Raw genomic sequence first — 13,005 nt, 5'->3', positions numbered from 1 at the left:
GCAGCGCTGACTCACCCTTATCTCAAAGCTGTCCTTGTCCCCAATTTCATTTTATTCTTCATCTCACCTGATGCTTTAACAAGGAATTTTTTTCTCTTCCTTTCAGCTGTTAAGGAGCACAGGTTCCAACAACTCATTGACACCAACGCGCATCTGGGACCCCCCATCCCTTCCCATCCCTCTGACCGTATCCCTTCTTCTAATCCCAGCCCTTGCTGTGTATTCACTAGACCCTCTGATGCTGAACAATATTTTTCTTTCCAATTTCCTCCATCCTCTATTGAATCTGACATGGTCTGATTTTGTTCCACAGGCACTGGTAACCATTCCAGACACAGATCAAGTAGGAACTCTTCACGAATGAGCTAATAGCATTGTTGATTATCTTCACAGACCAGCTAATGATCTTCAGGCTAATGCTCCCTTTAAGCTACGAGGCCACATGGCCGTACAATAACCTGAAAGCTTGTGCAGGCCACCCACAAGTCAGCCCTTCTAAGTTGCTAGTCGTGCGTGGCTGTGCAAAGGAGTTTAAAGGCCTGAGCCTTTGAACAAATCACCAACGCATTTCAAAAAGAAAATAAAGGACGTGTTGCCTGAGACCTCAATTTGTTTTCTTATCAAACCAAGCTGTTACAATTAGCCACCAGGCAATTGGGTGTCATGCTGAAGCTACAAATTTACTTTGAGTTCCAGGTATTTGAAAGACAATTTACATTTCAATGGAACTCCTCATGAACAGGAAGACTCTTAAGCCACTGTACATTGAAGAAGGACAAAACAAAGTAGGTGCCAAGCTAGAGGGAAAAGGGAGAGGTGTGGAGTGGAGGCTATATGTGGAGTTGAAGAGAAAAGTTCTGAAGAGGTTTTTGAATGCAGGGGGGAGGTATGAAGGCAGAGGGACGAAGAGACCAGTGATCATCAACGTTAGTGTAAATAGGCAGACCAGCTTGCATGCAGGCAGGTATAGCTGGAGAATTGTTAGGGTAAAATGGGACAAGGTTATGAAGGGATTTAAAAGTAAGGATGTAAATTCTGAAGTCAACTTACTGAAACATCGAGAGCCACTGGTGCTGGGATTTCTGTGCTATTTGAATATTACTTTATTATTCATATTCTCAACATTTATATATTGAAAAACCCTCCTCACTGTTGAATATAATTGACTTTAGCAAGAGTTAACATATATATCCTCCAAGGCTTTTATTTTTAGTGTGTGTTGGTCAGGAATCAACATGCACCCTGTGATCAACTTCAAAGTTTGTTGAATACAGGCACAAGTTATCATGCCTATTTAATGAAATCAGATTAATTAGTGGGTAACTTGAAACAGTTTACTGATATTCATGTCCTGAGTTTGCTTGTACGACTAAACCTCTATTGTTTATCATAATGGAGGGGAGTTACCATGATGGAAAGGATACTGCTAATGAATTGTGAAGAGATGTAGATAATTGAGAATTAAAAAACCTTGGATTTGCCATATAAAACAACAATATCTTAAGCAAGTGAATAAATACAAACAGCAACCTCTGAATTTGATCCTTCCTGAGTTGAAAGGTAGATTTATACAATTCATGAGATGGGAGTTAGCAGGTTATACAAAAGTGATATAAAATGTAAGGCCTTGTCTCATGAAAATTCTGGTGTACAATGGAGGTTCGCCAGCAATTTACATATTTACATTACATTATTAACCATTTTTTCCTTTGATTATTTAGATTTTGATATGTTTAGAAATTTCATAACTCCATGCAAGAGTCTCTAAAGCAAGCAACTGTGACATCTATACCTGTACAATGTCTATCTGTCTAATTCAGGTAGCAAACTCTGTCTACAAAGTGACCCCATTTGTCATGACCAGAGAGTTTATGCACATGTTTGGGAACCTCATTTGCTGCAATTGTGTGGAAAAAGCTGAGACTAAACCAACTAAAACTGAACAGCTTACCAGTACAAAGAAGGAATTAATTTCTCACTGCTTGTCCAGGTAGGGTATAGACTTACAGGGTGAACTGAAGATATAGCCTCTCCTGCTGCCTATCAGGGGTCACGTGATGCTCTTGGAGGCTCCAACAAATCAGCCCTAAATGCAGGTAATACAGGGGGTGGCACTCCCTGACGAGAGTCCTGATCGAGCATGTAGCATCTAAAAAGCTCTGTGTAATAAAGTTGACCTGTTTTTTGCTGAAACCTGTCAGCTCCATCAAGCCATTACATTTAGCGCCAAAAGTAAAATATCTCTGACACTGCACCTCACCTTGTTAACGTGCGTACATTGAATCTTAAGATAAAAGTAAAGACTACTCACCAGTCATGCTATTCTTTGGCAGAATCAATCCTTATGGCGCGTCTATGGAAGATTGGAGCCAGTATCTAGAGCGCCATGGTTTTTATTTCATAGTCATCGAAATTACCACAGAGAAGAAGCAGAAAGCAATCCTTTTGAGTATATGTGGGAGCAAGACATACAATCTCAACCACAGCCTGATGGCCCTGAACGCGCCCAATTCTAAGCCCTTTAATGAATTAGTGGACCTCATGAAAATGCATTTTCAGCAGAAGGCACCCATAATAATGCAGTGGTTTAAGTTTAATTCCAGAGTTAGAGTTCCGGGAGAGTCCATCGTAACCTATATAGCGAAGCTGCAGCACTTGACAGAACACTGCGACTTTGGGGACACATTAAATGAGATGCTGCACGACCGATTAGTTTGTGGAGTTCAGGACAACTCCATTCAGTGCTGATTACTCGCTGAGGTCGACATCGATTTGAAGCGCGCCCTAGAAATTTCCCTCACTATGGAAAGTGCTGTGAGAGACACGCAGGCTTCACAACACATACAATATGGCGCTGTTCTTCATTGGGGGTGTGAACCTACCGCCGGGTGAGGTGTGAAAACCAGAGACAAAGCAAGAGGCAATGTCTGCTATTAGAAATGCGAGAAGCCCTAGTAAAAATACTTCAGCAGCGACTCCAAAGTTAACCTGTTACTGATGTGGGGGTGACCATGGATGGGACACCTGCAGGTTCAAGGATGCAGAATGCCATTACTGCCATAAGAAAGGTCACGTAGTAAGGCAATGCAGTGCAAAGTCAAAACAGCCCTTAAAGCAGAAAACCAACATGATTGAACTGAAAAATACAGCAGAACCTGAAGCTGTCGATATGGACATCTATTCCCTGTACGACATCACAGCTGTAAAAGCTGTAAAAATATTACTGTCACAGTCCAAGTTAATGGGAAACCACTAATAATAGAGGTAGATACGGGAGCCTCAGCCACAGTGGTGGGACAGCACACATTTAAATACCTAAATGAATGTACCCAGCCATTAAATGTTGTGTGGACAACTGCTGAATTGAAGACATACACTGGTGAATCGATTCAGATAAAGGGCATCGTCACAGTACCTGTGTCCTATCGGCAACAGACAGCCCAGCTGCCAGTGATAATAGTGACATGAGAAGCACCTAGTCTCCTGGGCCGAGATTGGTTACAGAAAATCAAGCTTGACTGGTCTGAAATATTTCACCTCAAAACAGGAGGAGTTCCTGAGCTGCGAAGGAAATACAACAGTGTATTTTGGGATGAAGTAGGGAAGTTAAAAGGCTTGTAAGCAAAAATATATGTGGATCCTCAGATGACACCCCGTTTCTTTAAGGACAGACCTGTGCCTTATGCGTTGAAGGAGAATTTGGATGCAGAACTGGTGGTTAGAAAAGCTGGGCATCATCCAAACTCTCCAATTCTCGGAATGGGCAGCGCCCATAGTCCCTGTGGTGAAACCTGACCAAACCATATGCATTTGTGGGGACTATAAATTGACTGTAAACAAGACAGCCAAACTAGATAAGTACTCCATTCCAAGGATAGACAACTTATGTGCAAAGCTATCTGGAGGTAAATCATATACAAAATTGGCTATGAGCCATGCTTATCAACAATTAGAGCTGGATAGTACGTCAAGAGAATATGTGGCTATTGGCACACACAAGGGTTTTTATCATTATACTCGCCTACCCTTTGGAGTATCGTCTGCAGGTGAAATCTTCCATAGGGCAATGGAGATTCTTTTGGAAGGACTTCCCGGAGTGGTAGTGTACCTAGATGGTGTTCTGATCACAGGGTCAACCGAGACCGAACACTTGGCCAACCTGGAGGAGGGGCTAAGAAGGTTCATGGAAGCCAGCATATGGTTAAAGGAGGAAAGATGCACATTTCAAGTGCCAGACGTTACTTCCCTGGGTCACAGGATGGACACCATGGGTTTGCATCCGGTAGAAGAGAAAGTTTGGGCAATAAAAGATGCACCCTCACCGTCCAATGTGACCAAAGTCAAGTCTTTCCTGAGTATAATCAACCACTAAAGCCACTTCTTGCAGAATTTATCAACTGTGCTGGCACCATTACACTTGTTGTTAAAAAAACAATCACTGTTGGCCGTGGAATTCACAAGAGGAAGAAATCTCTGTGAAAGTAAACAAACTGTTGCATTCATCGTGTTTGTTAGTACGCTATGGCTCATCAAAAGAATTGGTATTGACATGTGATGCTTCTCCTAATGGTTTCTGAGCTGTGTTATCAAATAGAATGAAAGATGGATCAGAAAGGTCCATTGGCTACATCTCGAGAACCCTCTCCACAGCCGAGAAGGGCTATTCCCAGCTGGAAAAGGAAGGTTCATCAGTGGTATTCGGAGTGAAGAAATTCCACTCGTACTTGCATGGGTGACATTTTACCATTGTGTTGGATCATAAACTGTTAATGGGTTTATTCAGTGAGAATAACGCCTTTCTGCCACTAGCATCAGTAAGAATACAATGTTGGGCTTCGATATTATCTGCTTATGAGTATACTTTTATGTACCATCCTAGCTTGCATGTTGCAAATGCGGATGCACTCTATTGTCTCCCGTTACCAGGTAGCATTGTACATGCTCAAATGCCATAAGAATTGTGCTTGTGCTGAATTTCTTGGATTCTTTGCTCTGTATGTGAATAAATTAGGAATTGGAGGAACAGAGATCCAATTTTGTCAAAAGTCAGAGATCACGTTTTGCAAGGGTGGTCAAATTCTCCTGTATCAGAAGATTTGAGAACATTCCATGTCCGAAAAACAGAGTAAAGTTGTCAAGATGGAATTTTGTTGTGGGGATCAAGAGTTGTTGTCCCTTCACAAGCAAGAGAACCACTCTTGACAGGACTTCACAGTGCACAACCAGGCATATCAAAGATGCAAATGCTTGCATGAAGCTTTGTCTGCTGGCCAGGCATTAACAATAACATTGAAAGCATGGTCAAGCACTGTTACCATTGTCAGCAACAACAGAAGTTGCCTGTTTCAGCTCCCCTACATCCATGGGAGGGGCCTGGTCGACCCTGGGTTAGACAGCATGTTGATTACATGGGATCATCCTTAGGTACCATTTTTTGTTGATCATAGATGCGCACTCTAAATGGATGGATGTATATGAAATGAAATCACCAACATTGAGCACAACTATCAAGCAGCTGTGTCATTGTTTCAGCATACGTGACCTGCCGGAAATCATCATTTCTGATAATGGTACAATCTTTACCAGTACAGAGCTTCGGAGATTCATGAACTTAAATAGAATCAGACAAATTAAAACAGCCTCTTAACATCTCTCATCAAATGGCTTAGCTGACAGAGCTGTGCAAACTTTCCAATCTGGATTGAAGAGGTTATCAGAAGGTACTCTTGAAACTCGACTTTCCCACTTTCTTCTCAGTTATTGTACAATGCCACATTCGACTATGGATTCAACAGCATCTGAATTATTAATGAAATGCCCCCTATGTACAAGGTTAAGTCTGATGCTTCCAAACTTAGAGGGTAAGGTAGCGAGGAATCAGAGTAATCAAAAATTGAATCACGATATTCACAGCAAAGCTCACAGATTCGCTGTAGGTGGCACAGTTTTCATACAGAATTTCGGAAGTGGACCTTGTTTTGTTCCTGCAATCAGTGTATCAGAGACTGGTACCTTATCCTTCCAGGTGGAATACAGAATTGTTCGAAAACACGTGGACCATATTCGTGTTAGAGAGACATTTCAACAACCACTTATTCTGCCTGTGATTAATGTTGAACCATTAATCCCTGAGGTGACAGGTCAACATAGAATAGACATGACCAATGTCTCTGTGGAGTTGCCTAGCTCAGAACTGCCACCTTCTAATGATGTATCTCGTGCTGCATTTCCTGATCATGTCGATCCTGTGGAGGAACCTCAAGTGATAGAGCTATGCAACTTTAAACAAATAAGGAGAGCAGCTCAGAGACTTAATCTTTAATCACCCGAAGTTGTATATATGTGTATGTTGTTGGATATCCAAATATTCTCTGTAATTAGAAACTGTGAAAAACTAAAGGGGGAGGAAAAGTAGTAGCTGAAGGTATTGCCTCTCCTGTTGTTTATCATAGAAACAAAGAAATATAGAAAATAGGAGCAGAAGTAGGCCATTCAGCCCTTCGAGCCTGCTCCATCATTCATTATGATCATGGCTGATCATCCAACTCAATAGTCTGCTCCCGCTTTCTCTCCATATCCTTTGATCCTTTTTGCCCTAAGAGCTATATCTAATTCCTTCTTGAAAACATACAATGTTTTGGCCTCAACTATTTTCTGTAGTAGCGAATTCCACAGGCTCACCACTCTCTGGGTGAAGATATTTCTCCTCATCTCAATCCTGAATGGTCTACCCCGTATCCTCAGACTGTGACCCCTGGTTCTGGACTCCCCCACCATCAGGAACATCCTTCCTGCATCTACCCTGCCTAGTCCTGTTAGAATTTTATAGGTTTTGATGAGATCCCCCCTCATTCTTCTGAGCTCCAGTGAATATAATCCTAACCGACTCAATCTCTCCTCATATGTCAGTCCTGCCATCCCAGGGATCAGTCGGGTAAACCTTTGCTGCACCCCCTCTATAGCAAGAATATTCTTCCTCAGATAAGGAGACCAAAACTGCACACAATATTCCAGGTGTGGTCTCACCAAAGCCCTGTATAATTGCAGCAAGACATCCCTGCTCCTGTACTCAAATCCTATCGCTATGAAGGCCAACATACCATTTGCCTTCTTTACCGCTTGCTGCACCTGCATGCTTACCTTCTGCAACTGGTGAATGAGGACACCCAGGTCTCGTTGCACATTCCCCTCTCTCAATTTATAGCCATTCAGATAATAATCTGCCTCCCTGTTTTGCTACCAAAGTGGATAACCTCACATTTATCCACATTATACTGCGTCTGTCATGCAGTTGCCCACTCACTCAGCTTGTCCAAATCACATTGAAGCATCTCTGCATCCTCCTCACAGCTCACACTCCCTCCAAGCTTTGTGTCATCTGCAAATTTGGAGATATTACATTTAGTTCCCTCATCTAAATCATTAATATATATTGTGAATAATTGGGGTCCCAGCACCGATCCCTGCGGTACCCCACTAGTCACTGCCTGCCATTCGGGATAAGACCTGTTTATTCCGACTCTTTATTTCCTGCCTGTCAACCAGTTTTCTATCCATCTCAATACACTACCCCCAATCCCACGCGCTTTAATTTTACATGCTAATCCCTTATGTGGGACTTTGTCGAAAGTCTTCTGAAAGTCCAAATAAACCACATCCACTGGCTTCCCCTCATCAACTCTACTGGTTACATTCTTGAAAAATTCCAGTAGATTTGTCAAGCATGATTTCCCTTTCGTAAATCCATGCTGACTCTGTCTGATTCTGCCACTGTTTTCCAAGTGTTCAGCTATTAAATCTTTTATAATGGACTCTAGAATTTTCCTCACTACCGACAGCACTGGTCTGGCCTATAATTCCCTGTTTTCTCTCTACCTCCCTTTTTAAATAGTGGGGTTACATTAGCTACCTTCCAATCTGTAGGAACTGTTTCAGAGTCTATAGAATCTCAGAAGATGACCATCAATGCATCCACTATTTCTAGGGCCAGTTCCTTAAGTACTCTGGGATATAGATTACCAGGCCCTGGGGATTTATCAGCCTTCAATCCCATCAATTTCTCCAACACTATTTCCCTATTAATACTGATTTCTTTCAGTTCCTCCCTCTCATTAAACCCTGTGTTCCCCAACATTTCTGGTATGTTATTTGTGTCCTTCTTTGTGAAGACAGAACCAAAGTATGTATTTAGTTGGTCAGCCATTTCTTTGTTCCCCATTATAAATTCCCCTGTTTCAGACAGTAAGGGACCTACATTTGTCTTCACCAATATTTTTCTCTTCACATACCTATAGAAACTTTTACAGTCAGTTTTTATGTTCCCCACAAGCTTACTCTTGTACTCTATTTCCCCCTTCTTAATCAATCCCTTGGTCCTGTTTTGCTGAATTCTAAAGTACTCCCAACCCTCAAGTTTGTTGTTTTTTCTGGCCAATTTGTATGCCTCTTCCTTGTATCTAATACTATCTCTAATTTCCCTTGTAAGCCATGGTTTGACCACCTTTCATATTTTACTTTTGCGCCAGACAGGAATAAATAATCGTTGCAGTTCACCCATGCGCTCTTTGAATGTTTGCCATTGCCTATCCACCATCATCCCTTTAAGTAACCTTTCCCTATCCATCATAGCCAACTCGCATCTCATACCATCATAGTTTCCTTTATTAAATTTCAGGACCCTAGTCTCAGAATCAACTACGTCATTCTTCATCAAGATGAAGAATTCTATCATATTATGGTCATGGGTCAGGGGTCACGTGATGCTCTTGGAGGACCATTGAGCCCTAAGCATGGGGAATCTGATGGGTGGCGCTTCTTGATGAGAGTCTTGATCGAGCATGTAGCAACTAAAAAGCTCTCTGTAATAAAGTTTATCTGTTTCTTGTTGAAATCTGTCTGCTTTGTCAAGTCATTACTCAAGGTTAACATGACTTGAGTACCACAACCAGCGGTAGGCCTCCCCTTCTAGTTTTCATTGTCAGTGAGACTAGCTGTTCAAACATCACAATGACATGGGCCTAATATGTAGCCATCTAGTTTAGGTATTGGATTACTAGTCAGCCACAGAGCGTTGATTTGATTCTTCATCAGGGCAGTGCTGATGAAGGGTCATTGTCCTGAGATGTTGGCCAGAATCTTCCATTCTGGAGCCTAAGTTTGGTGGCAGGCAGGCAGGGAAGTGAGAGTGATTTCCGCTGCAGGGCAGGTTGGCTGACCACACGCGATCTTGCACTGTTCAGCTCATTATATATGCATCTCTGAGGCGCTCGCTGATTCTTGCAGTGGGGTGGGCAGGAAGTCACCATCCTCGTCATTACCTCATGGGTTGGAAGGTCCAGTTGCCATATTTAAAGGGCCCTTAGGCAGCCTGCATTTCCCCTTCCAACTTTGCCTGTCCACTGCTCCACCCTACCCCGCTGACCCATCCCCCCTTCCTTGGTCATCCTTTCTGCAACTTGCACTGCCACCACACGGCCTCAAGCACACGCTGACACTTACAGTGTCTCCCCAAAGAGGACAATGCAGCAGCAACTCACCATTAAGCATGGAAGAGGTCGACCTTGCCAGGTGCACGCCACTTATGTGCAGTCTTGAATGTGAACATTCTGATTTCTCACTGGTAGGGAACTTAATTTGGAGGGGGAGCTTAATTCCAGTGAGGTGGTCTTTTAATGAACATGCATGACATGCTAGCACATGCAAAAGGGTTTTGCAACATTGTTCATAAGGAAGCTCGGCCTGCCTTTAACCCGCCTTTTAAAGTGCTGAGGTTGTAATTGCTAAAGTTCACCTCACTGTCAGGAAACTGATTTTTGGCCTCCTGCCAAATTAAGTTCTCCCACCTGCCAAACTTCCCGGTGCTGGTGGGACCAGAAGATTCCACCCATTAACTCTGTTTCTCTCCACAGATGCTGCCAGACCTGTTCAGCATTTCCAGCACTTTTTGTTTTTATTTCAGATTTTCAGCATCTTCAGTATTTTGCTTTGGATTTTATTCTTGTTTTCTGTCTTGGACATATTGTATCAGAGACACCACAACCGAAAGCGATCCTGCTTACCCCCTCTGATCCCTCTCCTAATGAAGATAGTCAGCCTTTGATTATTAGACAACAGACAAGCACGGATTTGGGCCCTCGATAGAGGATCACAAGGTACGAGGATTTCCTCACAAGTAGCATGCTGAGTAGAATAATTTGCCATAAAAATGTGATTATATGCTACTATTCTCTTGACCACTGAATGGACAAATCTCATAACCTTTTGAATGGTGTTTTGATCATTTGTAGGTGTAGTGCTTCAGCAGCAGCTGCATGTTTCACTGAAATCAATAATATTAACCATGAGTGCAAGATATATCAGCATGTGTTCTCATACCCATGTAATGCCTTCCGGCATTCAACATCCCAAATTTGAGTGAGACAGGTGAAGTGCCTTCCGAGAAGTTTCAAATCACTTGACAAGCGGTGAAAACATTTTCTGACAGAAGAATTGCTGTGAACAGCAGCATCTCAACAGCCATGGCTGCAGCTCTTTAGTTTCACTGATCAAAGCCTACCCAGCTCATCACTTTCACTGGATAAGATCTTCCCACTCTGTGCTCACCTTGTAGACCCTGGTAAGTTTCTAACAGGTTCAGGGAACATGTTCCATGGCTAGGAAATGCAGGACTCAGGGTGAAAGCAGCTCATAGTTAGCTTCTTAAAAACTTCAACAACTACTTACTTACCCAACAGATCCAAGTGGTTTCTCCGCTCACCTTCAATCCTGCCCTAGGGGAGCTGGAAGAGGGCATGATTGTAGGTCTGGAGGAATTTACGGAGATAAGGAGTGGAGGTGGGAGTGGATGAGACTATAAAGTGATTTAAAAATATAGATTTTTCAAAAATTGAAGCGTTGGTGGAGCAGCAGGTCAGTAAGAACAAGAATTGATGGGTGAGTAAGGCTAGGATTTAGGCAGCAGTTTTGATAAGCTAAAGTTCATGGAAGGTGGTGGATAGGAGGGTGGCCAGAAAATCATTAGTCTAGTTGAATCTAGAGGTGATAGAGCTTGGTTTCAACATCAAAGGAGTTGAGGCAAGGGTGCAAGCAGGCAACATTGCAGTGGTGAAAGTAGACAGCCTATGTAATGAGGAGGATACTGGATTGGAAATGCAGTTCAAGGTTGAATAGGGCACAGTAGTTTGCAAACATTCTGGTTTAGCCTGACATAATGACCAAGGAGAGGGATGGAATCAGTGGAAAAAGGTATGGAGCTTGTAGCAGAGACCAAAGATAATGGCTTTGATCTTCCCATGTTTAGTTGGAGAAAATTGCAACTGATTCAATGCTGGATGTTAGACAAGCAGCCTGACAATGACAGCATTATGATAAAGACTAAAAGTGGGGAGGTAGACTTGAGTGTGGCCAGCATAAATGTGGAAGCTGACCCCATGTTTTGTAAAAGTTGCCAGCACCTACATGAGAAAGAGAAGGCTGCCAAATAAACCATTTTTGGAGGTTATAGTGCTGAAGATGCTTTGGCTATGATCATAAATTTCAGAGTAGAACCAGTTGAGGGTAGTCCCATTGACCTGGGCAACACAGCCATTAGAGCAGGATGGTATGGCAATCTACAGAGATGCTGAGGAGGATGAGAATTGATAATGCACCATGCTCACAGTCACAATGGATGTTATTTGTGACTTTAATTAGGGTTGTATCAATAGTTTGGCAGGATGGAAACATGAATAGAGCAATTCATGCTGTTTTTTGTAATTGGATGTCATCCAGAGATTTTGAAATATCAAGAAAGACAACCAAGAAATCTTTCAAATTTGTTATTAGACTCTTTTTTAAACTGTGTCTGTTTGTCAAATTTACATGCGTCCAAGTTATTTAGCAGTGATTCTCTGTACTAAATCAATTCACAATGTAAGTGGAATAGAGAAATATTAAAAATAACAGTGCATTTGTGCTTGAAGATGTCTTTAATGCATTTATATAACACTTAGCTATTCTGCATTTACAACCAGCAACAAGCTCAATTATTGAGAATCCTAAATGTCAGAAAATATTTATGAATGCAATGAACCTGTAACACTTTAAAGAGTAATTTTAAATTCAGATACAACCAGTAAACAATTGCAAAACAATTTGCAGTTAAACATCATAGAATTCATATACCTGATAAGCAGTCTGTTTGCTGTCTTAATCAATATGTTTTTAAAGAATAAATCGGCATCAAAATTGTGATATTGCAAAAACGCTAGAATATTTTCCTATAATATAATTTATATTTCTATTTGTGTGATTGAACGGCTTTATCAGAAACCTGACATTAGAAGTGAAAATGAAACTTGTATTAGGGAGGCATGATTCTGCATATTATGTTAGAACTAGGCTGTGAAAAAAAGAGTAAACCTTGTTAAGATCTTGATTTATCAAGAGCGGCTAACAAGTTAGGCCTTTATTCCTTAGAGCTTACAAGAATGAGTGGTGATCTTATTGAAACGCACAAGATTCTGAGGGAGCTTGACAGAGTAGATGTTGAAAAGATGTTTCTGCTAATGGGGGAATCTCAAACTAGGGGACATAGTTACAGAATAAGGGGACACTCATTTAAAACAGATGCGGAAGAATTTCTTCTCTCAGAGACTAGTGAATGTCTGGAATTCCCTACCTCAGAGAGTTGTGGAGGCTAGATCACTGAAAGTACTTAAAGAGGAGGTAGATAGGTTTTTGAAATATCAGGAGTTGAGGGCTATGAGCAGCTGGCATGAAAGAGGAGTTGGAAGCCTGAGGCAGATCAGCCATGATCTTATTGAATAGCAGGGCAGGCTTGAGAGGCCTACTCCTGCTCCGATTTCTTATGTTCTTATATTCTTATCACCATTGATCACTATGATGTCAACAGTGTAAAAAATATGATTACTGATTAAGGACCACATGAGTGTTGTTTGCTTTGCAATTGCAGTTAAATTAATATCAGTCTGCAGATGTCTTGTGACATTGCTCATAGTGGGTATA

This window comes from Cetorhinus maximus, chromosome 18 (assembly GCF_964194155.1).
Source record: "Cetorhinus maximus chromosome 18, sCetMax3.hap1.1, whole genome shotgun sequence".
NCBI classification, from domain to species: Eukaryota; Metazoa; Chordata; class Chondrichthyes; order Lamniformes; family Cetorhinidae; genus Cetorhinus; species Cetorhinus maximus.
Note: the sequence above shows the minus strand (reverse complement) of the source record.